Source organism: Acanthaster planci, unplaced genomic scaffold, assembly GCF_054643075.1.
Source record: "Acanthaster planci isolate LZ-2023a unplaced genomic scaffold, COTS_SCS Contig131, whole genome shotgun sequence".
Classification (NCBI taxonomy): Eukaryota; Metazoa; Echinodermata; class Asteroidea; order Valvatida; family Acanthasteridae; genus Acanthaster; species Acanthaster planci.
The window spans coordinates 20,363-47,683 of NW_028257753.1; the positions used below are offsets into that span (position 1 = coordinate 20,363).

The 27,321-nt window shown below is 64.9% G+C and overlaps 6 pseudogenes; all 6 read left to right on the forward strand.

The window, feature by feature from the left end:
- The first annotated feature begins 1,781 nt into the window (after positions 1-1,781).
- On the forward strand, positions 1,782-3,141 carry LOC147795196 (large subunit ribosomal RNA; annotated as a pseudogene).
- Positions 3,142-6,035: 2,894 nt separating this feature from the next.
- LOC147795197 (large subunit ribosomal RNA) lies at positions 6,036-7,393 on the forward strand (annotated as a pseudogene).
- A 2,897-nt stretch (positions 7,394-10,290) lies between these two features.
- LOC147795198 (large subunit ribosomal RNA) lies at positions 10,291-11,651 on the forward strand (annotated as a pseudogene).
- A 2,899-nt stretch (positions 11,652-14,550) lies between these two features.
- Positions 14,551-15,916, forward strand: LOC147795199 (large subunit ribosomal RNA; annotated as a pseudogene).
- A 2,862-nt stretch (positions 15,917-18,778) lies between these two features.
- LOC147795200 (large subunit ribosomal RNA) lies at positions 18,779-20,136 on the forward strand (annotated as a pseudogene).
- Positions 20,137-23,048: 2,912 nt separating this feature from the next.
- Positions 23,049-24,422, forward strand: LOC147795201 (large subunit ribosomal RNA; annotated as a pseudogene).
- The last annotated feature ends 2,899 nt before the right edge of the window (positions 24,423-27,321 follow it).

Below are 27,321 nucleotides of genomic sequence, written 5' to 3' on the forward strand. Positions count from 1 at the left end.
CCTCTAAAGCCGTGCATTTCCGACACGCTTCCCCGGGCGAAAACGGCTCCATGCCGGCGGGCTGCGTTTGTGCGGCGCGGTGAATCGCCTTTTTCGGAAAACCTGGTCCGAGAGGTTCGGATGTCCGGGGTTGCCCGCGGAGAGCGGGCCGGGCGCTTCAGGCATGGCGTCCATCGGCTCGCCGGCCCACCCAAGGCCTCTGAGAGGGCTTTGCCCCGGGACAGGTTGGGCCCAAAACGTGCGTATTTCAATGAGAGCGTTTTGGACCTTAACCCCCACTCCCTGGTTTGCCTATTTATAGGGGGAGGGTGGTCTGGAGCTCAGCTCCAGCTGCCAGAAATCAGTACAGCCATATATTGTCCATACAATACGGCAATTCCTGCAGGGTGGAGCCCAAGCCTCCGGAGCGATTCCCCCTGGGGTCTGGACAAGCCCCGCTCCGTAGCGGCTCAAGGAAAGTGGCTGCTCGCCGTCCCGCCGGGAGGCCCTCCGGGCGCTCCGTTAACGGCGTTTCTCTGCGTGGCCGGCCCGACCCTTCATGCCCAGAAGAGCGTCGGCCGGCCCGCCCGGCCTTGCCCAGAGGTGTCGGAAAGGCCGCTCCCGGGCCGCGGCCGGCCCTGCCGGAGAGCCCCGGGACGGGAGGTGCGGAAAAAGTGGCAGCCCGCCGCCCCGCCGGGAGGCCCCAGCGATGACACTGGCTGCAGGCGGCAACAAGGGGAGTCCAAAGAGACCGGTAGGTTGCGGCGCAGGTTTCCCCCGCTCTCTGGCGAGGATGATACGGGAGATCTGCGGGCAAGGCAGGCAGGTAGGCGAGGGGCACCGGCCGGGCGGGTCGTTCCCCGGGGGAGGTCGGCGCTGAGTATCCGCCCCACAAACGAGCGGCGGTCGTGGCCCCAAACCGAACAAGAAAGACACAGGCGGCCTCGAGGGAGCGCGCCGGAAAGGAGGCCAGGCAAGCAGGGCAGGCCGAGAAAGAAAAAGGGGAGGCCCGGACCCGGCCAACGGGGACCGAGTGCCGCCGGCCCCGTGGCAGATCTCCGAGTGGACCGCCGGAGAGGGAGCGGGCGCTCAGCGCCGAGAGAGAGAAGAGAGGGCCGCGGAGTGAAGCCCTCCTTCCTGGCAGCCGCCGAGGCGCCGGGCGGGCCCTGAGAGGCGAGAGAGAGAGTGAGAGGCCGAGGCCTATTGCGAACCCATCGACCTCAGGTCGGGCGAGAGGACCCGCCGGGTTGGGGCGCCGCATTTGGGGCCGACGCTCATCTGAGCCCAGAAAAGGCGTTGCTTAATACGGGCAGCAGGCCGGTGGCCATGGAAGTCGACTAGCCCTGAAAATGAATGGCACTGAGAGTGCCGCCCACACCTGGCCGTCGGGGCAGAGAGCGAGTGGGACCGCCGGCCGGTTGGTACGCCCCGACGAGTAGGAGGGCCGCCGCGGTGGGCGTCGAAGCGCCGGCCGCCAGGCCGCGTGGAGCCGCCGCGGGCGCAGATCTTGGTGGTAGTAGCAAATATTGGAGTGAGATCCTCGAGGGCCGAGTGGCGGAGAAGGCTTGCATGCGATCAGCAGTTGTACATGGGTCAGTCGATCCTAAGCCCCAGGGAGGTTCCGCTCCCAGCGGAGGCGGGCGCCCCCCTCCTCGCGGGGCCGGGGCCTCGCCCCCCGGGCGAAACGGAATCGGGTCAATATTCCCAAACCCGCAGGCGGAGCCCTACGTCCTCCTTGGCGGTCCGATCTGCGAAGCAAGCGAGCCCCAGACGCCGGTCGGGGACCCGGGAAGAGTTTCCTTTTCTTGCTAAGGGGCGGGATCCCTGGAATCGGCTGGTCCGGAGCTAGGGCCCTGGGCGAGCCCGGACCGGCGTGGGGCCCGCCTCGTGGACAGTCCTCGCTGCGGCCGCTTCGGCCGGCGCCCAGCAGCCGGCTCAGAACTGGTACGGACCAGGGGAATCCGACTGTCTAATGAAAAACAGAGCATCGCGACGTCTGCAGCCGGGGCGCTGACGCGATGTGATTTCTGCCCAGTGCTCTGAATGTCAAAGTGAAGAAATTCAGCGAAGTGCGGGTAAACGGCGGGAGTAACTATGACTCTTTTAAGGTAGCCAAATGCCTCGTCATCTAATTAATGACGTGCATGAATGGATTAACGAGATTCCCACTGTCCCTATCTATCTAGCGAAACCACAGCCAAGGGAACGGGCTTGGCAGAATCAGCTTGACTCTAGTCTGACCTTGTGAAGAGACACGGAGGGGTGTGGGATAGGTGGGAGGGCCCCAGGCCCGACGCTGAAATGCCACTACTCTCGTGGTTTCTTTACTTAGCCGGTGAGGCGGGGAGCTGGCCCAGTCTTCCGGCGCTACGCGGCCGGCCGCCACCCGCTCCGGCGACAGCTTCAGTCGGGGACTTTGACTGGGGCGGTACATCTGTCAAAGGGTAACGCAGGTGTCCTAAGGCGAGCTCAGCGAGGACGGAAACCTCGCGCGGAGCAAAAGGGCAAAAGCTCGTTTGAATCTGATTTTCAGCATGAATACAGACCGTGAAAGCGTGGCCTATCGATCCTTTTGAGCTTCGCAGTTTGAAGCGAGAGGTATCAGAAATGTTACCACAGTGATAACGGGGTAGTGGCAACCAAGCGTTCATAGCGATGTTGCTGTTTGATCCTTCGATGTCGGCTCTTCCTATCATTGCGAAGCGTTGGATTGTTCACCCACCAATGGGGAACGTGAGCTGGCTTTGGACCGCCGTGAGACAGGTAGTTTTACCCTACTGATGAGAGGTCGCCGTCACGGCAATCCTGCTCAGTACGAGAGGAACCGCAGATTCGGACCCCTGGTTCAGGCGCTCGGTCGAGAGGCCGGTGGTGCGAGACTACCACCCGAGAGATTACGGCTAAACGCCTCTAAGTCGAAATCTCTGCCGGTGCGCGGCCCGCGTCAGCGCCCACCCGCTCTTGCCTGGAGGGGGGCCGGGCCGACTCCGCCCACGGCCCCTTGCCCGGGGGCCGGGAACTCCGGCGCAAGCCGAACCGCCGTCTCGAGAGGGACGCCAGATCACTTGCAGACGACTTGGGTATGGATTGGGGTGTCGTGCCCAGTAGAGCAGCCGCTTTGCTGTGATCTGCTAAAACTAAAGCTTTCGATCCGAGGGATTTGCGCGCGCCGCAGACGGGCCGATCCTGGCGGGCCGGGTCGGACGACGTCGCTGCTGCGGGAGCGGCTTCTGGGAGAGGGGTGGTGGGGTCCAGCAGCGGGGGGAGGAGGTCGAGCGCGGAGGGCCGGCCGGCGCCGCCCGGTGGCCCTCGGGCGGACCGGCCTTGGAGGAGGAGACCGGGGAGTACCAGCGGCGTGCCCGGCGGCACTCGGACTCGGCAGAGGAACTGACGGCGGAGTAAACGAGCGCTTTCCCTGAGGCCGAGGATTGGCTGCTGGGCTGCATGTCTGACACGGCCGCCCCAAACTGACTTGAAATCCACGTTTAATAGTGTATCCCGCAGGAGGGCTCTCGGGGAGTTGCCAAGTCGGTCCCAATGCCATCGCGCGATCAGCTGTTCGGCACGGAAAAACCATGGCTTCCAGCCCGAGTGCGGCATCTGGCAGCGGGCGGCGTCGGTCCCGCCGTGGGTGCCGGACGGGGAGCGTTACGTGAGTGCCCGCTAAAGATTTCTTCCGCGGACTTCCTTGACCGCGAAAGGGCTCATCTCCAGTTACGCTTCGACTCGGGCGCAAAAACTGACTCGGCCCCACCGGCGAGAGCCGGGGATACGCTGCCGGGCCGCGAGGCTTATCCGGCCGCCCAAAACCTGATTTGAAATCCGGGGCCGGAGGTGCACCCTCCAGGAGGGCTCTAATGGGAGTGGCGCCACGTGCCAGCGGGCGGGTAGGGACCGGGGCCTCGGGCCCGAGGGCGGAGTCTCGCAGCGGGCGTTGCCTGTCCCGCTGTGGGTGTCGGACGGGCGGCGTTGCATGGGCGCCCGCTGAAGATTTCTTCCCCGGACTTGGTGGTGCGCAAAAGGTCGGATCTCCGGTTTCGACCCGACTCGGGCGCAAAAACCGACTCGTCCCCACTTGCCAACGCGTCGGCGAGGCACCCCGGCTCTCGAGAGAGTCTCTCGTCGGGGTCTGTTGGGCCCGAAACGTGCTTATTTTAATGAGAGCGTTTTGAACCTTAACCCCCACTCCCTGGTTTGCCTTTTTATAGGGGGGAGGGTGTCTCCGCGGCGAATTGCCGTCCTTGGGAAAAAAAACCCGCCGCAGCCGCACGCGGACCCTCTAAAGCCGTGCATTTCCGACACGCTTCCCCGGGCGAAAACGGCTCCATGCCGGCGGGTTGCGTTGTGCGGCGCGGTGAATCGCCTTTTTCGGAAAACCTGGTCCGAGAGGTTCGGATGTCCGGGGTTGCCCGCGGAGAGCGGGCCGGGCGCTTCAGGCATGGCGTCCATCGGCTCGCCGGCCCACCCAAGGCCTCTGAGAGGGCTTTGCCCCGGGACAGGTTGGGCCCAAAACGTGCGTATTTCAATGAGAGCGTTTTGGACCTTAACCCCCACTCCCTGGTTTGCCTATTTATAGGGGGAGGGTGGTCTGGAGCTCAGCTCCAGCTGCCAGAAATCAGTACAGCCATATATTGTCCATACAATACGGCAATTCCAGCAGGGTGGAGCCCAAGCCTCCGGAGCGATTCCCCCTGGGGTCTGGACAAGCCCCGCTCCGAAGCGGCTCAAGGAAAGTGGCTGCTCGCCGTCCCGCTGGGAGGCCCTCCGGGCGCTCCGTTAACGGCGTTTCTCTGCGCAGCCGGCCCGACCCTTCATGCCCAGAAGAGCGTCGGCCGGCCCGCCCGGCCTTGCCCAGAGGTGTCGGAAAGGCCGCTCCCGGGCAGCGGCCGGCCCTGCCGGAGAGCCCCGGGACGGGAGGTGCGGAAAAAGTGGCAGCCCGCCGCCCCGCCGGGAGGCCCCAGCGAGGACACTGGCTGCAGGCGGCAACAAGGGGAGTGCAAAGAGACCGGTAGGTTGCGGCGCGGGTTCCCCCCGCTCTCTGGCGAGGATGATATGGGAGATCTGCGGGCAAGGCAGGCAGGTAGGCGAGGGGCACCGGCCGGGCGGGTCGTTCCCCGGGGGAGGTCGGCGCTGAGTATCTGCCCCACAAACGAGCGCCGGTCGTGCCCCCAAACCGAACAAGAAAGACACAGGCGGCCTCGAGGGAGCGCGCCGGAAAGGAGGCCAGGCAGGCAGGGCAGGCCGAGAAAGAAAAAGGGGAGGCCCGGACCCGGCCAACGGGGACCGAGTGCCGCCGGCCCCGTGGCAGATCTCCGAGTGGACCGCCGGAGAGGGAGCGGGCGCCCAGCGCCGAGAGAGAGAAGAGAGGGCCGCGGAGGGAAGCCCTCCTTCCTGGCAGCCGCCGAGGCGCCGGGCGGGCCCTGAGAGGCGAGAGAGAGAGTGAGAGGCCGAGGCCTATTGCGAACCCATCGACCTCAGGTCGGGCGAGAGGACCCGCCGGGTTGGGGCGCCGCATTTGGGGCCGACGCTCATCAGAGCCCAGAAAAGGCGTTGCTTAATACGGGCAGCAGGCCGGTGGCCATGGAAGTCGACTAGCCCTGAAAATGAATGGCACTGAGAGTGCCGCCCACACCTGGCCGTCGGGGCAGAGAGCGAGTGGGACCGCCGGCCGGTTGGTACGCCCCGACGAGTAGGAGGGCCGCCGCGGTGCGCGTCGAAGCCCTGGCCGCCTGGCCGCGTGGAGCCGCCGCGGGCGCAGATCTTGGTGGTAGTAGCAAATATTGGAGTGAGATCCTCGAGGGCCGAGTGGCGGAGAAGGCTTGCATGCGATCAGCAGTTGTACATGGGTCAGTCGATCCTAAGCCCCAGGGAGATTCCGCTCCCAGCGGAGGCGGGCGCCCCCCTCCTCGCGGGGCCGGGGCCTCGCCCCCCGGGCGAAACGGAATCGGGTCAACATTCCCAAACCCGCAGGTGGAGCCCTCCGTCCTCCTTGGCGGTCCGATCTGCGAAGCAAGCGAGCCCCAGACGCCGGTCGGGGACCCGGGAAGAGTTTCCTTTTCTTGCTAAGGGGCGGGATCCCTGGAATCGGCTGGTCCGGAGCTAGGGCGCTGGGCGAGCCCGGACCGGCCTGGGGCCCGCCTCGTGGACAGTCCTCGCTGCGGCCGCTTCGGCCGGCGCCCGGCAGCCGGCTCAGAACTGGTACGGACCAGGGGAATCCGACTGTCTAATGAAAAACAGAGCATCGCGACGTCTGCAGCCGGGGCGCTGACGCGATGTGATTTCTGCCCAGTGCTCTGAATGTCAAAGTGCAGAAATTCAGCGAAGTGCGGGTAAACGGCGGGAGTAACTATGACTCTTTTAAGGTAGCCAAATGCCTCGTCATCTAATTAATGACGTGCATGAATGGATTAACGAGATTCCCACTGTCCCTATCTATCTAGCGAAACCACAGCCAAGGGAACGGGCTTGGCAGAATCAGCTTGACTCTAGTCTGACCTTGTGAAGAGACACGGAGGGGTGTGGGATAGGTGGGAGGGCCCCAGGCCCGACGCTGAAATGCCACTACTCTCGTGGTTTCTTTACTTAGCCGGTGAGGCGGGGAGCTGGCCCAGTCTTCCGGCGCTACGCGGCCGGCCGCCACCCGCTCCGGCGACAGCTTCAGTCGGGGACTTTGACTGGGGCGGTACATCTGTCAAAGGGTAACGCAGGTGTCCTAAGGCGAGCTCAGCGAGGACGGAAACCTCGCGCGGAGCAAAAGGGCAAAAGCTCGTTTGAATCTGATTTTCAGCATGAATACAGACCGTGAAAGCGTGGCCTATCGATCCTTTGAGCTTCGCAGTTTGAAGCGAGAGGTATCAGAAATGTTACCACAGTGATAACGGGGTAGTGGCAACCAAGCGTTCATAGCGATGTTGCTGTTTGATCCTTCGATGTCGACTCTTCCTATCATTGCGAAGCGTTGGATTGTTCACCCACCAATGGGGAACGTGAGCTGGCTTTGGACCGCCGTGAGACAGGTAGTTTTACCCTACTGATGAGAGGTCGCCGTCACGGCAATCCTGCTCAGTACGAGAGGAACCGCAGATTCGGACCCCTGGTTCAGGTGCTCGGTCGACAGGCCGGTGGTGCGAGACTACCACCCGAGAGATTACGGCTAAACGCCTCTAAGTCGAAATCTCTGCCGGTGCGCGGCCCGCGTCAGCGCCCACCCGCTCTTGCCTGGAGGGGGGCCGGGCCGACTCCGCCCGCGGCCCCTGCCCGGGGGCCGGGAACTCCGGCGCAAGCCGAACCGCCGTCTCGAGAGGGACGCCAGATCACTTACAGACGACTTGGGTATGGATTGGGGTGTCGTGCCCAGTAGAGCAGCCGCTTTGCTGTGATCTGCTAAAACTAAAGCTTTCGAACCGAGGGATTTGCCCGCGCCGCAGACGGGCCGATCCTGGCGGGCCGGGTCGGACGACGTCGCTGCTGCGGGAGCGGCTTCTGGGAGAGGGGTGGTGGGGTCCAGCAGCGGGGGGAGGAGGTCGAGCGCGGAAAGCCGGCCGGCGCCGCCCGGTGGCCCTCGGGCGGACCGGCCTTGGAGGAGGAGACCAAGGAGTACCAGCGGCGTGCCCGGCGGCACTCGGACTCGGCAGAGGAACTGACGGCGGAGTAAACGAGCGCTTTCCCTGAGGCCGAGGATTGGCTGCTGGGCTGCATGTCTGACACGGCCGCCCCAAACTGACTTGAAATCCACGTTTAATAGTGTATCCCGCAGGAGGGCTCTCGGGGAGTTGCCAAGTCGGTCCCAATGCCATCGCGCGATCATCTGTTCGGCACGGAAAAACCATGGCTTCCAGCCCGAGTGCGGCATCTGGCAGCGGGCGGCGTCGGTCCCGCCGTGGGTGCCGGACGGGGAACGTTACGTGGGTGCCCGCTAAAGATTTCTTCCTCGGACTTCCTTGACCGCGAAAGGGCTCATCTCCAGTTACGCTTCGACTCGGGCGCAAAAACTGACTCGGCCCCACCGGCGAGAGCCGGGGATACGCTGCCGGGCCGCGAGGCTTATCCGGCCGCCCAAAACCTGATTTGAAATCCGGGGCCGGAGGTGCACCCTGCAAGAGGGCTCTAATGGGAGTGGCGCCACGTGCCAGCGGGCGGGTAGGGACCGGGGCCTCGGGCCCAAGGGCGGAGTCTCGCAGCGGGCGGCGCCGGTCCCGCTGTGGGTGTCGGACGGGCGGCGTTGCGTGGGCGCCCACTGAAGATTTCTTCCCCGGACTTGGTGGTGCGCGAAAGGTCGGATCTCCGGTTTCGACCCGACTCGGGCGCAAAAACCGACTCGTCCCCACTTGCCAACGCGTCGGCGAGGCACCCCGGCTCTCGAGAGAGTCTCTCGTCGGGGTCTGTTGGGCCCGAAACGTGCTTATTTTAATGAGAGCGTTTTGAACCTTAACCCCCACACTCCCTGGTTTGCCTTTTTATAGGGGGGAGGGTGTCTCCGCGGCGAATTGCCGTCCTTGGGAAAAAAAAACCCGCCGCAGCCGCACGCGGACCCTCTAAAGCCGTGCATTTCCGACACGCTTCCCCGGGCGAAAACGGCTCCATGCCGGCGGGTTGCGTGGTGCGGCGCGGTGAATCGCCTTTTTCGGAAAACCTGGTCCGAGAGGTTCGGATGTCCGGGGTTGCCCGCGGAGAGCGGGCCGGGCGCTTCAGGCATGGCGTCCATCGGCTCGCCGGCCCACCCAAGGCCTCTGAGAGGGCTTTGCCCCGGGACAGGTTGGGCCCAAAACGTGCGTATTTCAATGAGAGCGTTTTGGACCTTAACCCCCACTCCCTGGTTTGCCTATTTATAGGGGGAGGGTGGTCTGGAGCTCAGCTCCAGCTGCCAGAAATCAGTACAGCCATATATTGTCCATACAATACGGCAATTCCTGCAGGGTGGAGCCCAAGCCTCCGGAGCGATTCCCCCTGGGGTCTGGACAAGCCCCGCTCCGTAGCGGCTCAAGGAAAGTGGCTGCTCGCCGTCCCGCCGGGAGGCCCTCCGGGCGCTCCGTTAACGGCGTTTCTCTGCGTGGCCGGCCCGACCCTTCATGCCCAGAAGAGCGTCGGCCGGCCCGCCCGGCCTTGCCCAGAGGTGTCGGAAAGGCCGCTCCCGGGCCGCGGCCGGCCCTGCCGGAGAGCCCCGGGACGGGAGGTGCGGAAAAAGTGGCAGCCCGCCGCCCCGCCGGGAGGCCCCAGCGATGACACTGGCTGCAGGCGGCAACAAGGGGAGTCCAAAGAGACCGGTAGGTTGCGGCGCAGGTTTCCCCCCGTCTCTGGCGAGGATGATACGGGAGATCTGCGGGCAAGGCAGGCAGGTAGGCGAGGGGCACCGGCCGGGCGGGTCGTTCCCCGGGGGAGGTCGGCGCTGAGTATCCGCCCCACAAACGAGCGCCGGTCGTGGCCCCAAACCGAACAAGAAAGACACAGGCGGCCTCGAGGGAGCGCGCCGGAAAGGAGGCCAGGCAAGCAGGGCAGGCCGAGAAAGAAAAAGGGGAGGCCCGGACCCGGCCAACGGGGACCGAGTGCCGCCGGCCCCGTGGCAGATCTCCGAGTGGACCGCCGGAGAGGGAGCGGGCGCCCAGCGCCAAGAGAGAGAAGAGAGGGCCGCGGAGGGAAGCCCTCCTTCCTGGCAGCCGCCGAGGCGCCGGGCGGGCCCTGAGAGGCGAGAGAGAGAGTGAGAGGCCGAGGCCTATTGCGAACCCATCGACCTCAGGTCGGGCGAGAGGACCCGCCGGGTTGGGGCGCCGCATTTGGGGCCGACGCTCATCAGAGCCCAGAAAAGGCGTAGCTTAATACGGGCAGCAGGCCGGTGGCCATGGAAGTCGACTAGCCCTGAAAATGAATGGCACTGAGAGTGCCGCCCACACCTGGCCGTCGGGGCAGAGAGCGAGTGGGACCGCCGGCCGGTTGGTACGCCCCGACGAGTAGGAGGGCCGCCGCGGTGGGCGTCGAAGCGCCGGCCGCCAGGCCGCGTGGAGCCGCCGCGGGCGCAGATCTTGGTGGTAGTAGCAAATATTGGAGTGAGATGCTCGAGGGCCGAGTGGCGGAGAAGGCTTGCATGCGATCAGCAGTTGTACATGGGTCAGTCGATCCTAAGCCCCAGGGAGGTTCCGCTCCCAGCGGAGGCGGGCGCCCCCCTCCTCGCGGGGCCGGGGCCTCGCCCCCCGGGCGAAACGGAATCGGGTCAATATTCCCAAACCCGCAGGTGGAGCCCTCCGTCCTCCTTGGCGGTCCGATCTGCGAAGCAAGCGAGCCCCAGACGCCGGTCGGGGACCCGGGAAGAGTTTCCTTTTCTTGCTAAGGGGCGGGATCCCTGGAATCGGCTGGTCCGGAGCTAGGGCCCTGGGCGAGCCCGGACCGGCGTGGGGCCCGCCTCGTGGACAGTCCTCGCTGCGGCCGCTTCGGCCGGCGCCCGGCAGCCGGCTCAGAACTGGTACGGACCAGGGGAATCCGACTGTCTAATGAAAAACAGAGCATCGCGAAGTCTGCAGCCGGGGCGCTGACGCGATGTGATTTCTGCCCAGTGCTCTGAATGTCAAAGTGAAGAAATTCAGCGAAGTGCGGGTAAACGGCGGGAGTAACTATGACTCTTTTAAGGTAGCCAAATGCCTCGTCATCTAATTAATGACGTGCATGAATGGATTAACGAGATTCCCACTGTCCCTATCTATCTAGCGAAACCACAGCCAAGGGAACGGGCTTGGCAGAATCAGCTTGACTCTAGTCTGACCTTGTGAAGAGACACGGAGGGGTGTGGGATAGGTGGGAGGGCCCCAGGCCCGACGCTGAAATGCCACTACTCTCGTGGTTTCTTTACTTAGCCGGTGAGGCGGGGAGCTGGCCCAGTCTTCCGGCGCTACGCGGCCGGCCGCCACCCGCTCCGGCGACAGCTTCAGTCGGGGGGTTTGACTGGGGCGGTACATCTGTCAAAGGGTAACGCAGGTGTCCTAAGGCGAGCTCAGCGAGGACGGAAACCTCGCGCGGAGCAAAAGGGCAAAAGCTCGTTTGAATCTGATTTTCAGCATGAATACAGACCGTGAAAGCGTGGCCTATCGATCCTTTTGAGCTTCGCAGTTTGAAGCGAGAGGTATCAGAAATGTTACCACAGTGATAACTGGGTAGTTGCAGCCAAGCGTTCATAGCGATGTTGCTGTTTGATCCTTCGATGTCGGCTCTTCCTATCATTGCGAAGCGTTGGATTGTTCACCCACCAATGGGGAACGTGAGCTGGCTTTGGACCGCCGTGAGACAGGTAGTTTTTACCCTACTGATGAGAGGTCGCCGTCACGGCAATCCTGCTCAGTACGAGAGGAACCGCAGATTCGGACCCCTGGTTCAGGCGCTCGGTCGAGAGGCCGGTGGTGCGAGACTACCCACCCGAGAGATTACGGCTAAACGCCTCTAAGTCGAAATCTCTGCCGGTGCGCGGCCCGCGTCAGCGCCCACCCGCTCTTGCCTGGAGGGGGGCCGGGCCGACTCCGCCCGCGGCCCCTGCCCGGGGACCGGGAACTCCGGCGCAAGCCGAACCGCCGTCTCGAGAGGGACGCCAGATCACTTGCAGACGACTTGGGTATGGATTGGGGTGTCGTGCCCAGTAGAGCAGCCGCTTTGCTGTGATCTGCTAAAACTAAAGCTTTCGATCCGAGGGATTTGCCCGCGCCGCAGACGGGCCTATCCTGGCGGGCAGGGTCGGACGACGTCGCTGCTGTGGGAGCGGCTTCTGGGAGAGGCTAGGTGGGGTCCAGCAGCGGGGGAGGAGGTCGAGCGCGGAGGGCCGACCGGCGCCGCCCGGTGGCCCTCGGGCGGACCGGCCTTGGAGGAGGAGACCGGGGAGTACCAGCGGCGGGCCCGGCGGCACTCGGACTCGGCAGAGGAACTGACGGCAGAGTGAACGAGCGCTTCCCCTGTGGCCGAGGATTGGCTGCTGGGCTGCATGTCTGACACGGCCGCCCCAAACTGACTTGAAATCCACGTTTAATAGTGTACCCCGCAGGGGGGCTCTCCGGGAGTTGCCAAGTCGGTCCCAATGCCATCGCGCGATCAGCTGTTCGGCACGGAAAAACCATGGCTTCCAGCCCGAGTGCGGCATCTGGCAGCGGGCGGCGTCGGTCCCGCCGTGGGTGCCGGACGGGGAGCGTTACGTGGGTGCCCGCTAAAGATTTCTTGCTCGGACTTCCTTGACCGCGAAAGGGCTCATCTCCAGTTACGCTTCGACTCGGGCGCAAAAACTGACTCGGCCCCACCGGCGAGAGCCGGGGATACGCTGCCGGGCCGCGAGGCTTATCCGGCCGCCCAAAACCTGATTTGAAATCCGGGGCCGGAGGTGCACCCCGCAGGAGGGCTCTAATGGGAGTGGCGCCACGTGCCAGCGGGCGGGTAGGGACCGGGGCCTCGGGCCCGAGGGCAGAGTCTCGCAGCTGGCGGCGCCTGTCCCGCTGTGGGTGTCGGACGGGCGGCGTTGCGTGGGCGCCCGCTAAAGATTTCTTCCCCGGACTTGGTGGTGCACGAAAGGTCGGATCTCCGGTTTCGACCCGACTCGGGCGCAAAAACCGACTCGTCCCCACTTGCCAACGTGTCGGCGAGGCACCCCGGCTCTCGAGAGCGTCACTCGTCGGGGTGTGTTGGGCCCGAAACGTGCGTATTTCAATAAGAGCGTTTTGAACCTTAAGCCCCACTCCCTGGTTTGCCTTTTTATAGGGGGGAGGGTGTCTCCGCGGCGAATTGCCGTCCTTGGGAAAAAAAAAACCCGCCGCAGCCGCACGCGGACCCTCTAAAGCCGTGCATTTCCGACACGCTTCCCCGGGCGAAAACGGCTCCATGCAGGCGGGCTGCGTGGTGCAGCGCGGTGAATCGCCTTTTTCGGAAAACCTGGACCGAGAGGTTCGGATGTCCGGGGTTGCCCGCGGAGAGCGGGCCGGGCGCTTCAGGCATGGCGTCCATCGGCTCGCCGGCCCACCCAAGGCCTCTGAGAGGGCTTTGCCCCGGGACAGGTTGGGCCCAAAACGTGCGTATTTCAATGAGAGCGTTTTGGACCTTAACCCCCACTCCCTGGTTTGCCTATTTATAGGGGGAGGGTGGTCTGGAGCTCAGCTCCAGCTGCCAGAAATCAGTACAGCCATATATTGTCCATACAATACGGCAATTCCTGCAGGGTGGAACCCAAGCCTCCGGAGCGATTCCCCCTGGGGTCTGGACAAGCCCCGCTCCGGAGCGGCTCAAGGAAAGTGGCTGCTCGCCGTCCCGCCGGGAGGCCCTCCGGGCGCTCCGTTAACAGCGTTTCTCTGCGCGGCCGGCCTGACCCTTCATGCCCAGAAGAGCGTCGGCCGGCCGGCCCGCCCGGCCTTGCCCAGAGGTGTCGGAAAGGCCGCTCCCGGGTCGCGGCCGGCCCTGCCGGAGAGCCCCGGGACGGGAGGTGCGGAAAAAGTGGCTGCCCGCCGCCCCGCCGTCAGGCCCCAGCGAGGACACTGGCTGCAGGCGGCAACAAGGGGAGTGCAAAGAGACCGGTAGGTTGCGGCGCGGGTTCCCCCCGCTCTCTGGCGAGGATGATATGGGAGATCTGCGGGCAAGGCAGGCAGGTAGGCGAGGGGCACCGGCCGGGCGGGTCGTTCCCCGGGGGAGGTCGGCGCTGAGTATCTGCCCCACAAACGAGCGCCGGTCGTGCCCCCAAACCGAACAAGAAAGACACAGGCAGCCTCGAGGGAGCGCGCCGGAAAGGAGGCCAGGCAGGCAGGGCAGGCCAAGAAAGAAAAAGGGGAGGCCCGGACCCGGCCAACGGGGACCGAGTGCCGCCGGCCCCGTGGCAGATCTCTGAGTGGACCGCCGGAGAGGGAGCGGGCGCCCAGCGCCGAGAGAGAGAAGAGAGGGCCGCGGAGGGAAGCCCTCCTTCCTGGCAGCCGCCGAGGCGCCGGGCGGGCCCTGAGAGGCGAGAGAGAGAGTGAGAGGCCGAGGCCTATTGCGAACCCATCGACCTCAGGTCGGGCGAGTGGACCCGCCGGGTTGGGGCGCCGCATTTGGGGCCGACGCTCATCAGAGCCCAGAAAAGGCGTTGCTTAATACGGGCAGCAGGCCGGTGGCCATGGAAGTCGACTAGCCCTGAAAATGAATCGCACTGAGAGTGCCGCCCACACCTGGCCGTCGGGGCAGAGAGCGAGTGGGACCGCCGGCCGGGTGGTACGCCCCGACGAGTAGGAGGGCCGCCGCGGTGCGCGTCGAAGCGCCGGCCGCCTGGCCGCGTGGAGCCGCCGCGGGCGCAGATCTTGGTGGTAGTAGCAAATATTGGAGTGAGATGCTCGAGGGCCGAGTGGCGGAGAAGGCTTGCATGCGATCAGCAGTTGTACATGGGTCAGTCGATCCTAAGCCCCAGGGAGGTTCCGCTCCCAGCGGAGGCGGGCGCCCCCCTCCTCGCGGGGCCGGGGCCTCGCCCCCCGGGCGAAACGGAATCGGGTCAACATTCCCAAACCCGCAGGTGGAGCCCTCCGTCCTCCTTGGCGGTCCGATCTGCGAAGCAAGCGAGCCCCAGACGCCGGTCGGGGACCCGGGAAGAGTTTCCTTTTCTTGCTAAGGGGCGGGATCCCTGGAATCGGCTGGTCCGGAGCTAGGGCGCTGAGCGAGCCCGGACCGGCGTGGGGCCCGCCTCGTGGACAGTCCTCGCTGCGGCCGCTTCGGCCGGCGCCCAGCAGCCGGCTCAGAACTGGTACGGACCAGGGGAATCCGACTGTCTAATGAAAAACAGAGCATCGCGACGTCTGCAGCCGGGGCGCTGACGCGATGTGATTTCTGCCCAGTGCTCTGAATGTCAAAGTGAAGAAATTCAGCGAAGTGCGGGTAAACGGCGGGAGTAACTATGACTCTTTTAAGGTAGCCAAATGCCTCGTCATCTAATTAATGACGTGCATGAATGGATTAACGAGATTCCCACCGCCCCTATCTATCTAGCGAAACCACAGCCAAGGGAACGGGCTTGGCAGAATCAGCTTGACTCTAGTCTGACCTTGTGAAGAGACACGGAGGGGTGTGGGATAGGTGGGAGGGCCCCAGGCCCGACGCTGAAATGCCACTACTCTCGTGGTTTCTTTACTTAGCCGGTGAGGCGGGGAGCTGGCCCAGTCTTCCGGCGCTACGCGGCCGGCCGCCACCCCGCTCCGGCGACAGCTTCAGTCGGGGACTTTGACTGGGGCGGTACATCTGTCAAAGGGGAACGCAGGTGTCCTAAGGCGAGCTCAGCGAGGACGGAAACCTCGCGCGGAGCAAAAGGGCAAAAGCTCGTTTGAATCTGATTTTCAGCATGAATACAGACCGTGAAAGCGTGGCCTATCGATCCTTTGAGCTTCGCAGTTTGAAGCGAGAGGTATCAGAAATGTTACCACAGTGATAACGGGGTAGTGGCAACCAAGCGTTCATAGCGATGTTGCTGTTTGATCCTTCGATGTCGACTCTTCCTATCATTGCGAAGCGTTTGGATTGTTCACCCCACCAATGGGGAACGTGAGCTGGCTTTGGACCGCCGTGAGACAGGTAGTTTTACCCTACTGATGAGAGGTCGCCGTCACGGCAATCCTCGCTCAGTACGAAATTAACCGCAGATTCGGACCCTGGTTCAGGGTGCTCGGTCGACAGGCCGGGTGGTGCGAGACTACCACCCGAGAGATTCCGCCTAAACGCCTCTAAGTCGAAATCTCTGCCGGTGCGCGGCCCGCGTCAGCGCCCACCCGCTCTTGCCTGGAGGGGGGGCCGGGCTGACTCCGCCCGCGGCCCCTGCCCGGGGGGCCGGGAACTCCGGCGCAAGCCCGAACCGCCGTCTCGAGAGGGACGCCAGATCACTTACAGACGACTTGGGTATGGATTGGGGTGTCGTGCCCAGTAGAGCAGCCGCTTTGCTGTGATCTGCTAAAACTAAAGCTTTCGATCCGAGGGATTTGCCCGCGCCGCAGACGGGCCGATCCTGGCGGGCAGGGGTCGGACGACGTCGCTGCTGCGGGAGCGGCTTCTGGGAGAGGGGTGGTGGGGTCCAGCAGCGGGGGGGAGGAGGTCGAGCGCGGAGGGCCGGCCGGCGCCGCCCGGTGGCCCTCGGGCGGACCGCCTTGGAGGAGGAGACCGGGGAGGACCAGCGGCGGGCCCGGCGGCACTCGGACTCGGCAGAGGAACTGACGGCAGAGTGAACGAGCGCTTCCCCTGTGGCCGAGGATTGGCTGCTGGGCTGCATGTCTGACACGGCCGCCCCAAACTGACTTGAAATCCACGGTTAATAGTGTACCCCGCAGGAGGGCTCTCGGGGAGTTGCCAAGTCGGTCCCAATGCCATCGTGCGATCAGCTGCTCGGCACGGATGAACCATGGCTTCAAGCCCAAGTGCCGTGGGTGCCGGACGGGGAGCGTTACGAGGGTGCCCGCAAAATATTTCTTCCTCGGACTTCGTTGACCGCGAAAGGGCTCATTTCCAGTTACGCTTCGACTCGGGCGCAAAAACTGACTCGGCCCCACCGGCGAGAGCCGGGGATACGCTGCCGGGCCGCGAGGCTTATCCGGCCGCCCAAAACCTGATTTGAAATCCGAGGGCGCGAAGGTGCACCCCGCAGGAGGGCTCTAATGGGAGTGGGGCCACGTGCCAGCGGGCGGGTAGGGACCGGGGCCTCGGGCCCGAGGGCGGAGTCTCGCAGCTGGCGGCGCCGGTCCCGCTGGGGGTGTCGGACGGGCGGCGGTGCGTGGGCGGCCGCAGAGGAGTTCTTCCCCGGACTTGGGGGTGCGCGAAAGGGTCGGATCTCCGGTTTTCGACCCGACTCGGGCGCAAAAACCGACTCGTCCCCACTTGCAAACGCGTCGGCGAGGCACCCCGGCTCTCGAGAGAGTCTCTCGTCGGGGTATGTTGGGCCCGAAACGTGCGTATTTTAATGAGAGCGTTTTGAACCTTAACCCCCACTCCCTGGTTTGCCTTTTTATAGGGGGGAGGGTGTCTGCCCGGCGAATTACCGTCCTTGGGAAAAAAAAACCCGCCGCAGCCGCACGCGGACCCTCTAAAGCCGTGCATTTCCGACATGCTTCCCCGGGCGAAAACGGCTCCATGCCGGCGGGTTGCGTTGTGCGGCGCGGTGAATCGCCTTTTTCGGAAAACCTGGTCCGAGAGGTTCGGATGTCCGGGGTTGCCCGCGGAGAGCGGGCCGGGCGCTTCAGGCATGGCGTCCATCGGCTCGCCGGCCCACCCAAGGCCTCTGAGAGGGCTTTGCCCCGGGACAAGTTGGGCCCAAAACGTGCGTATTTCAATGAGAGCGTTTTGGACCGTAACCCCCACTCCCTGGTTTGCCTATTTATAGGGGGAGGGTGGTCTGGAGCTCAGCTCCAGCTGCCAGAAATCAGTACAGCCATATATTGTCCATACAATACGGCAATTCCTGCAGGGTGGAGCCCAAGCCTCCGGAGCGATTCCCCCTGGGGTCTGGACAAGCCCCGCTCTGGAGCGGCTCAAGGAAAGTGGCTGCTCGCCGTCCCGCCGGGAAGCCCTCCGGGCGCTCCGTTAACGGCGTTTCTCTGCGCGGCCGGCCCGACCCTTCATGCCCAGAAGAGCGTCGGCCGGCCCGCCCGGCCTTGCCCAGAGGTGTCGGAAAGGCCGCTTCCGGGCCGCGGCCGGCCCTGCCGGAGAGCCCCGGGACGGGAGGTGCGGAAAAAGTGGCAGCTCACCGCCCCGCCGGGAGGCCCCAGCGAGGACACTGGCTGCAGGCGGCAACAAGGGGAGTCCAAAGAGACTGGTAGGTTGCGGCGCAGGTTCCCCCCGCTCTCTGGCGAGGATGATACGGGAGATCTGCGGGCAAGGCAGGCAGGTAGGCGAGGGGCACCGGCCGGGCGGGTCGTTCCCCGGGGGAGGTCGGCGCTGAGTATCCGCCCCACAAACGAGCGCCGGTTGTGGCCCCAAACCGAACAAGAAAGACACAGGCGGCCTCGAGGGAGCGCGCCGGAAAGGAGGCCAGGCAGGCAGGCAGGCCGAGAAAGAAAAAGGGGAGGCCCGGACCCGGCCAACGGGGACCGAGTGCCGCCGGCCCCCGTGGGAGAACTCCGAGTGGACCGCCGGAGAGGGAGCGGGCGCTCAGCGCCGAGAGAGAGAAGAGAGGGCCGCGGAGGGAAGCCCTCCTTCCTGGCAGCCGCCGAGGCGCCGGGCGGGCCCTGAGAGGCGAGAGAGAGAGTGAGAGGCCGAGGCTTATTGCGAACCCATCGACCTCAGGTCGGGCGAGAGGACCCGCCGGGTTGGGGCGCCGCATTTGGGGCCGACGCTCATCAGAGCCCAGAAAAGGCGTAGCTTAATACGGGCAGCAGGCCGGTGGCCATGGAAGTCGACTAGCCCTGAAAATGAATGGCACTGAGAGTGCCGCCCACACCTGGCCGTCGGGGCAGAGAGCGAGTGGGACCGCCGGCCGGTTGGTACGCCCCGACGAGTAGGAGGGCCGCCGCGGTGGGCGTCGAAGCGCCGGCTGCCAGGCCGCGTGGAGCCGCCGCGGGCGCAGATCTTGGTGGTAGTAGCAAATATTGGAGTGAGATCCTCGAGTGGCGGAGAAGGCTTGCATGCGATCAGCAGTTGTACATGGGTCAGTCGATCCTAAGCCCCAGGGAGGTTCCGCTCCCAGCGGAGGCGGGCGCCCCCCTCCTCGCGGGGCCGGGGCCTCGCCCCCCGGGCGAAACGGAATCGGGTCAACATTCCCAAACCCGCAGGTGGAGCCCTCCGTCCTCCTTGGCGGTCCGATCTGCGAAGCAAGCGAGCCCCAGACGCCGGTCGGGGACCCGGGAAGAGTTTCCTTTTCTTGCTAAGGGGCGGGATCCCTGGAATCGGCTGTTCCGGAGCTAGGGCGCTGGGCGAGCCCGGACCGGCGTGGGGCCCGCCTCGTGGACAGTCCTCGCTGCGGCCGCTTCGGCCGGCGCCCGGCAGCCGGCTCAGAACTGGTACGGACCAGGAGAATCCGACTGTCTAATGAAAAACAGAGCATCGCGACGTCTGCAGCCGGGGCGCTGACGCGATGTGATTTCTGCCCAGTGCTCTGAATGTCAAAGTGCAGAAATTCAGCGAAGTGCGGGTAAACGGCGGGAGTAACTATGACTCTTTTAAGGTAGCCAAATGCCTCGTCATCTAATTAATGACGTGCATGAATGGATTAACGAGATTCCCACTGTCCCTATCTATCTAGCGAAACCACAGCCAAGGGAACGGGCTTGGCAGAATCAGCTTGACTCTAGTCTGACCTTGTGAAGAGACACGGGGGGGTGTGGGATAGGTGGGAGGGCCCCAGGCCCGACGCTGAAATGCCACTACTCTCGTGGTTTCTTTACTTAGCCGGTGAGGCGGGGAGCTGGCCCAGTCTTCCGGCGCTACGCGGCCGGCCGCCACCCGCTCCGGCGACAGCTTCAGTCGGGGACTTTGACTGGGGCGGTACATCTGTCAAAGGGTAACGCAGGTGTCCTAAGGCGAGCTCAGCGAGGACGGAAACCTCGCGCGGAGCAAAAGGGCAAAAGCTCGTTTGAATCTGATTTTCAGCATGAATACAGACCGTGAAAGCGTGGCCTATCGATCCTTTGAGCTTCGCAGTTTGAAGCGAGAGGTATCAGAAATGTTACCACAGTGATAACGGGGTAGTGGCAACCAAGCGTTCATAGCGATGTTGCTGTTTGATCCTTCGATGTCGGCTCTTCCTATCATTGCAAAGCGTTGGATTGTTCACCCACCAATGGGGAACGTGAGCTGGCTTTGGACCGCCGTGAGACAGGTAGTTTTACCCTACTGATGAGAGGTCGCCGTCACGGCAATCCTGCTCAGTACGAGAGGAACCGCAGATTCGGACCCCTGGTTCAGGTGCTCGGTCGACAGGCCGGTGGTGCGAGACTACCACCCGAGAGATTACGGCTAAACGCCTCTAAGTCGAAATCTCTGCCGGTGCGCGGCCCGCGTCAGCGCCCACCCGCTCTTGCCTGGAGGGGGGCCGGGCCGACTCCGCCCCCGGCCCCTGCCCGGGGGCCGGGAACTCCGGCGCAAGCCGAACCGCCGTCTCGAGAGGGACGCCAGATCACTTACAGACGACTTGGGTATGGATTGGGGTGTCGTGCCCAGTAGAGCAGCCGCTTTGCTGTGATCTGCTAAAACTAAAGCTTTCGATCCGAGGGATTTGCCCGCGCCGCAGACGGGCCGATCCTGGCGGGCAGGGTCGGACGACGTCGCTGCTGCGGGAGCGGCTTCTGGGAGAGGGGTGGTGGGGTCCAGCAGCGGGGGGAGGAGGTCGAGCGCGGAGGGCCGGCCGGCGCCGCCCGGTGGCCCTCGGGCGGACCGGCCTTGGAGGAGGAGACCGGGGAGGACCAGCGGCGGGCCCGGCGGCACTCGGACTCGGCAGAGGAACTGACGGCAGAGTGAACGAGCGCTTCCCCTGTGGCCGAGGATTGGCTGCTGGGCTGCATGTCTGACACGGCCGCCCCAAACTGACTTGAAATCCACGTTTAATAGTGTACCCCGCAGGAGGGCTCTCGGGGAGTTGCCAAGTCGGTCCCAATGCCATCGTGCGATCAGCTGCTCGGCACGGATGAACCATGGCTTCCAGCCCAAGTGCGGCATCTGGCAGCGGGCGGCGTCGGTCCCGCCGTGGGTGCCGGACGGGGAGCGTTACGAGGGTGCCCGCAAAAGATTTCTTCCTCGGACTTCGTTGACCGCGAAAGGGCTCATCTCCAGTTATGCTTCGACTCGGGCGCAAAAACTGACTCGGCCCCACCGGCGAGAGCCGGGGATACGCTGCCGGGCCGCGAGGCTTATCCGGCCGCCCAAAACCTGATTTGAAATCCGAGGCCGAAGGTGCACCCCGCAGGAGGGCTCTAATGGGAGTGGCGCCACGTGCCAGCGGGCGGGTAGGGACCGGGGCCTCGGGCCCGAGGGCGGAGTCTCGCAGCTGGCGGCGCCGGTCCCGCTGTGGGTGTCGGACGGGCGGCGTTGCGTGGGCGCCCGCTGAAGATTTCTTCCCCGGACTTGGTGGTGCGCGAAAGGTCGGATCTCCGGTTTCGACCCGACTCGGGCGCAAAAACCGACTCGTCCCCACTTGCAATCGCGTCGGCGAGGCACCCCGGCTCTCGAGAGAGTCTCTCGTCGGGGTATGTTGGGCCCGAAACGTGCGTATTTTAATGAGAGCGTTTTGAACCTTAACCCCCCACTCCCTGGTTTGCCTTTTTATAGGGGGGAGGGTGTCTGCCCGGCGGAATTACCGTCCTTGGGAAAAAAAACCCGCCGCAGCCGCACGCGGACCCTCTAAAGCCGTGCATTTCCGACATGCTTCCCCGGGGCGGGGCGAAAACGGCTCCATGCCGGCGGGGTTGCGGTTGTGCGGCGCGGTGAATCGCCTTTTTCGGAAAACCTGGTCCGAGAGGTTCGGATGTCCGGGGTTGCCCGCGGGAGAGCGGGGCCGGGCGCTTCAGGCATGGCGTCCATCGGCTCGCCGGCCCCCACCCAAGGCCTCTGAGAGGGCTTTGCCCCGGGTCAAGTTGGGCCCCAAAACGTGCGTATTTCAATGAGAGCGTTTTGGACCGTAACCCCCACTCCCTGGTTTGCCTATTTATAGGGGGAGGGTGGTCTGGAGCTCAGCTCCAGCTGCCAGAAATCAGTACAGCCATATATTGTCCATACAATACGGCCAATTCCTGCAGGGTGGAGCCCAAGCCTCCGGAGCGATTCCCCCTGGGGTCTGGACAAGCCCCGCTCTGGAGCAGCTCAAGGAAAGTGGCTGCTCGCCGTCCCGCCGGGAAGCCCTCCGGGCGCTCCGTTAACGGCGTTTCTCTGCGCGGGCCGGCCCGACCCTTCATGCCCAGAAGAGCGTCGGCCGGGCCCGCCCGGCCTTGCCCAGAGGTGTCGGAAAGGCCGCTTCCGGGCCGCGGCCGGCCCTGCCGGAGAGCCCCGGGACGGGAGGTGCGGAAAAAGTGGCAGCGCACCGCCCCGCCGGGAGGCCCCAGCGAGGACACTGGCTGCAGGCGGCAACAAGGGGACTCCAAGAGACTGGTAGGTTGCGGCGCAGGTTCCCCCCGCTCTCTGGCGAGGATGATACGGGAGATCTGCGGGCAAAGGCAGGCAGGTAGGGGGGGGGCACCGGGCGGGCGGGTCGTGCCCCGGGGGGGGGTCGGCGCTGAGTCTCCGCCCCACAAACGAGCGCCGGTCGTGGCCCCAAACCGAACAAGAAAGACACAGGCGGCCTCGAGGGAGCGCGCCGGGAAAGGAGGGCCAGGCAGGCAGGCAGGGCCGAGAAAGAAAAAGGGGAGGCCCGGACCCGGCCAACGGGGACCGAGTGCCGCCGGCCCCGTGTCAGAATCTCCGAGTGGACCGCCGGAGAGGGAGCGGGCGCTCAGCGCCGAGAGAGAGAAGAGGAGGGCCGCGGGAGGGAAGCCCTCCTTCCTGGCAGCCGCCGAGGCGCCGGGCGGGCCCTGAGAGGCGAGAGAGAGAGTGAGAGGCCGAGGCCTATTGCGAACCCATCGACCTCAGGTGGGGCGAGAGGACCCGCCCGGCTTGGGCGCCGCATTTGGGGGCCGACGCTCATCAGAGCCCAGAAAAGGCGTAGCTTAATACGGGCAGCAGGCCGGTGGCCATGGAAGTCGACTAGCCCTGAAAATGAATGGCACTGAGAGTGCCGCCCACACCTGGCCGTCGGGGCAGAGAGCGAGTGGGACCGCCGGCCGGTTGGTACGCCCCGACGAGTAGGAGGGCCGCCGCGGTGGGCGTCGAAGCGCCGGCTGCCAGGCCGCGTGGAGCCGCCGCGGGCGCAGATCTTGGTGGTAGTAGCAAATATTGGAGTGAGATCCTCGAGTGGCGGAGAAGGCTTGCATGCGATCAGCAGTTGTACATGGGTCAGTCGATCCTAAGCCCCAGGGAGGTTCCGCTCCCAGCGGAGGCGGGCGCCCCCCTCCTCGCGGGGCCGGGGCCTCGCCCCCCGGGCGAAACGGAATCGGGTCAATATTCCCAAACCCGCAGGTGGAGCCCTCCGTCCTCCTTGGCGGTCCGATCTGCGAAGCAAGCGAGCCCCAGACGCCGGTCGGGGACCCGGGAAGAGTTTCCTTTTCTTGCTAAGGGGCGGGATCCCTGGAATCGGCTGGTCCGGAGCTAAGGCGCTGGGCGAGCCCGGACCGGCCTGGGGGCCCCGCCTCGTGGGACAGTCCTCGCTGCGGCCGCTTCGGCCGGCGCCCGGCAGCCGGCTCAGAACTGGTACGGACCAGGGGGAATCCGACTGTCTAATGAAAAACAGAGCATCGCGACGTCTGCAGCCGGGGCGCTGACGCGATGTGATTTCTGCCCAGTGCTCTGAATGTCAAAGTGAAGAAATTCAGCGAAGTGCGGGTAAACGGCGGGAGTAACTATGACTCTTTTAAGGTAGCCAAATGCCTCGTCATCTAATTAATGACGTGCATGAATGGGAATTAACGAGATTCCCACTGTCCCTATCTATCTAGCGAAACCACAGCCAAGGGAACGGGCTTGGCAGAATCAGCTTGACTCTAGTCTGACCTTGTGAAGAGACACGGAGGGGTGTGGGATAGGTGGGGAGGGCCCAGGCCCGACGCTGAAATGCCACTACTCTCGTGGTTTCTTTACTTAGCCGGTGAGGCGGGGAGCTGGCCCAGTCTTCCGGCGCTACGCGGGCCGGCCGCCACCCGCTCCCGGCGACAGCTTCAGTCGGGGGGCTTTGACTGGGGCGGTACATCTGTCAAAGGGTAACGCAGGTGTCCTAAGGCGAGCTCAGCGAGGACGGAAACCTCGCGCGGAGCAAAAGGGCAAAAGCCTCGTTGAATCTGATTTTCAGCATGAATACAGACCGTAAAAGCGTGGCCTATCGATCCTTTTGAGCTTCGCAGTTTGAAGCGAGAGGTATCAGAAATGTTACCACAGTGATAACTGGGTAGTGGCAGGCAAGCGTTCATACCGATGTTGCTGGTTGGTCCTTCGATGTCGGGCTCTTCCTATCATTGCGAAGCGTTGGATTGTTCACCCACCAATGGGGGAACGTGAGCTGGCTTTGGACCCGCCGTGAGACAGGTAGTTTTTACCCTACTGATGAGAGGTCGCCGTCACGGCAATCCTGCTCAGTACGAGAGGTAACCGCAGATTCGGACCCCTGGTTCAGGCGCTCGGTCGAGAGGCCGGTGGTGCGAGACTACCACCCGAGAGATTACGGCTAAAAGCCCTCTAAGTCGAAATCTCTGCCGGTGCGCGGCCCGCGTCAGCGCCCACCCGCTCTTGCCTGGAGGGGGGCCGGGCCGACTCCGCCCGCGGCCCCTGCCCGGGGGCCGGGAACTCCGGCGCAAGCCGAACCGCCGTCTCGAGAGGGACGCCAGATCACTTGCAGACGACTTGGGTATGGATTGGGGTGTCGTGCCCAGTAGAGCAGCCGCTTTGCTGTGATCTGCTAAAACTAAAGCTTTCGATCCGAGGGATTTGCCCGCGCCCGCAGACGGGCCTATCCTGGCGGGCAGGGTCGGGACGACGTCGCTGCTGTGGGAGCGGCTTCTGGGAGAGCTTAGGGTGGGGTCCAGCAGCGGGGGAGGAGGTCGAGCGCGGAGGGCCGGCCGGCGCCGCCCGGTGGCCCTCGGGCGGACCGGCCTTGGAGGAGGAGACCGGGGGAGGACCACCGGCGGGCCCGGCGGCACTCGGACTCGGCAGAGGAACTGACGGCAGAGTGAACGAGCGCTTCCCCTGTGGCCGAGGATTGGCTGCTGGGCTGCATGTCTGACACGGCCGCCCCAAAACTGACTTGAAATCCACGTTTAATAGTGTACCCCGCAGGAGGGCTCTCGTGAAGTTGCCAAGTCCGGTCCCCAATGCCATCGTGCGATCAGCTGCTCGGCACGGATGAACCATGGCTTCCAGCCCAAGTGCGGCATCTGGCAGCGGGCGGGCGTCGGTCCCGCCGTGGGTGCCGGACGGGGAGCGTTACGAGGGTGCCCGCAAAAGATTTCTTCCTCGGACTTCGTTGACCGCGAAAGGGCTCATCTCCAGTTACGCTTCGACTCGGGCGCAAAAACTGACTCGGCCCCACCGGCGAGAGCCGGGGATACGCTGCCGGGCCGCGAGGCTTATCCGGCCGCCCAAAACCTGATTTGAAATCCGGGGCCGAAGGTGCACCCCGCAGGAGGGCTCTAATGGGAGTGGCGCCACGTGCCAGCGGGCGGGTAGGGACCGGGGCCTCGGGCCCGAGGGCGGAGTCTCGCAGCTGGCGGCGCCGGTCCCGCTGTGGGTGTCGGACGGGCGGCATTGCGTGGGCGCCCGCTGAAGATTTCTTCCCCGGACTTGGTGGTGCACGAAAGGTCGGATGTCCGGTTTCGAACCGACTCGGGCGCAAAAACCGACTCGTCCCCACTTCCAAACGCGTCGGCGAGGCACCCCAGCTCTCGAGAGAGTCTCTCGTCGGGGTATGTTGGGCCCGAAACGTGCGTATTTTAATGAGAGCGTTTTGAACCTTAACCCCCACTCCCTGGTTTGCCTTTTTATAGGGGGGAGGGTGTCTGCCCGGCGAATTACCGTCCTTGGGAAAAAAAAACCCGCCGCAGCCGCACGCGGACCCTCTAAAGCCCTGCATTTCCGACATGCTTCCCCGGGCGAAAACGGCTCCATGCCGGCGGGTTGCGTTGTGCGGCGTGGTGAATCGCCTTTTTCGGAAAACCTGGTCCGAGAGGTTCGGATGTCCGGGGTTGCCCGCGGAGAGCGGGCCGGGCGCTTCAGGCATGGCGTCCATCGGCTCGCCGGCCCACCCAAGGCCTCTGAGAGGGCTTTGCCCCGGGACAAGTTGGGCCCAAAACGTGCGTATTTCAATGAGAGCGTTTTGGACCGTAACCCCCACTCCCTGGTTTGCCTATTTATAGGGGGAGGGTGGTCTGGAGCTCAGCTCCAGCTGCCAGAAATCAGTACAGCCATATATTGTCCATACAATACGGCAATTCCTGCAGGGTGGAGCCCAAGCCTCCGGAGCGATTCCCCCTGGGGTCTGGACAAGCCCCGCTCTGGAGCAGCTCAAGGAAAGTGGCTGCTCGCCGTCCCGCCGGGAAGCCCTCCGGGCGCTCCGTTAACGGCGTTTCTCTGCGCGGCCGGCCCGACCCTTCATGCCCAGAAGAGCGTCGGCCGGCCCGCCCGGCCTTGCCCAGAGGTGTCGGAAAGGCCGCTTCCGGGCCGCGGCCGGCCCTGCCGGAGAGCCCCGGGACGGGAGGTGCGGAAAAAGTGGCAGCTCACCGCCCCGCCGGGAGGCCCCAGCGAGGACACTGGCTGCAGGCGGCAACAAGGGGACTCCAAAGAGACTGGTAGGTTGCGGCGCAGGTTCCCCCCGCTCTCTGGCGAGGATGATACGGGAGATCTGCGGGCAAGGCAGGCAGGTAGGCGAGGGGCACCGGCCGGGCGGGTCGTTCCCCGGGGGGGGGTCGGCGCTGAGTATCCGCCCCACAAACGAGCGCCGGTCGTGGCCCCAAACCGAACAAGAAAGACACAGGCGGCCTCGAGGGAGCGCGCCGGAAAGGAGGCCAGGCAGGCAGGCAGGCCGAGAAAGAAAAAGGGGAGGCCCGGACCCGGCCAACGGGGACCGAGTGCCGCCGGCCCCGTGTCAGATCTCCGAGTGGACCGCCGGAGAGGGAGCGGGCGCTCAGCGCCGAGAGAGAGAAGAGAGGGCCGCGGAGGGAAGCCCTCCTTCCTGGCAGCCGCCGAGGCGCCGGGCGGGCCCTGAGAGGCGAGAGAGAGAGTGAGAGGCCGAGGCCTATTGCGAACCCATCGACCTCAGGTCGGGCGAGAGGACCCGCCGGGTTGGGGCGCCGCATTTGGGGCCGACGCTCATCAGAGCCCAGAAAAGGCGTAGCTTAATACGGGCAGCAGGCCGGTGGCCATGGAAGTCGACTAGCCCTGAAAATGAATGGCACTGAGAGTGCCGCCCACACCTGGCCGTCGGGGCAGAGAGCGAGTGGGACCGCCGGCCGGTTGGTACGCCCCGACGAGTAGGAGGGCCGCCGCGGTGGGCGTCGAAGCGCCGGCCGCCAGGCCGCGTGGAGCCGCCGCGGGCGCAGATCTTGGTGGTAGTAGCAAATATTGGAGTGAGATCCTCGAGTGGCGGAGAAGGCTTGCATGCGATCAGCAGTTGTACATGGGGCAGGCGAGCCTAAGCCCGAGGGAGGGTCCGCTCCCAGCGGAGGCGGGCGCCCCCCCTCCTCGCGGGGGCCGGGGCCTCGCCCCCCGGGCGAAACGGAATCGAGTCAAACATTCCCAAACCCGCAGGTGGAGCCCTCCGTCCCTCCTTGGCGGTCCGACCTGCGAAGCAAGCGGCCCCCAGACGCCGGTCGGGGACCCGGGAAGAGTTTCCTT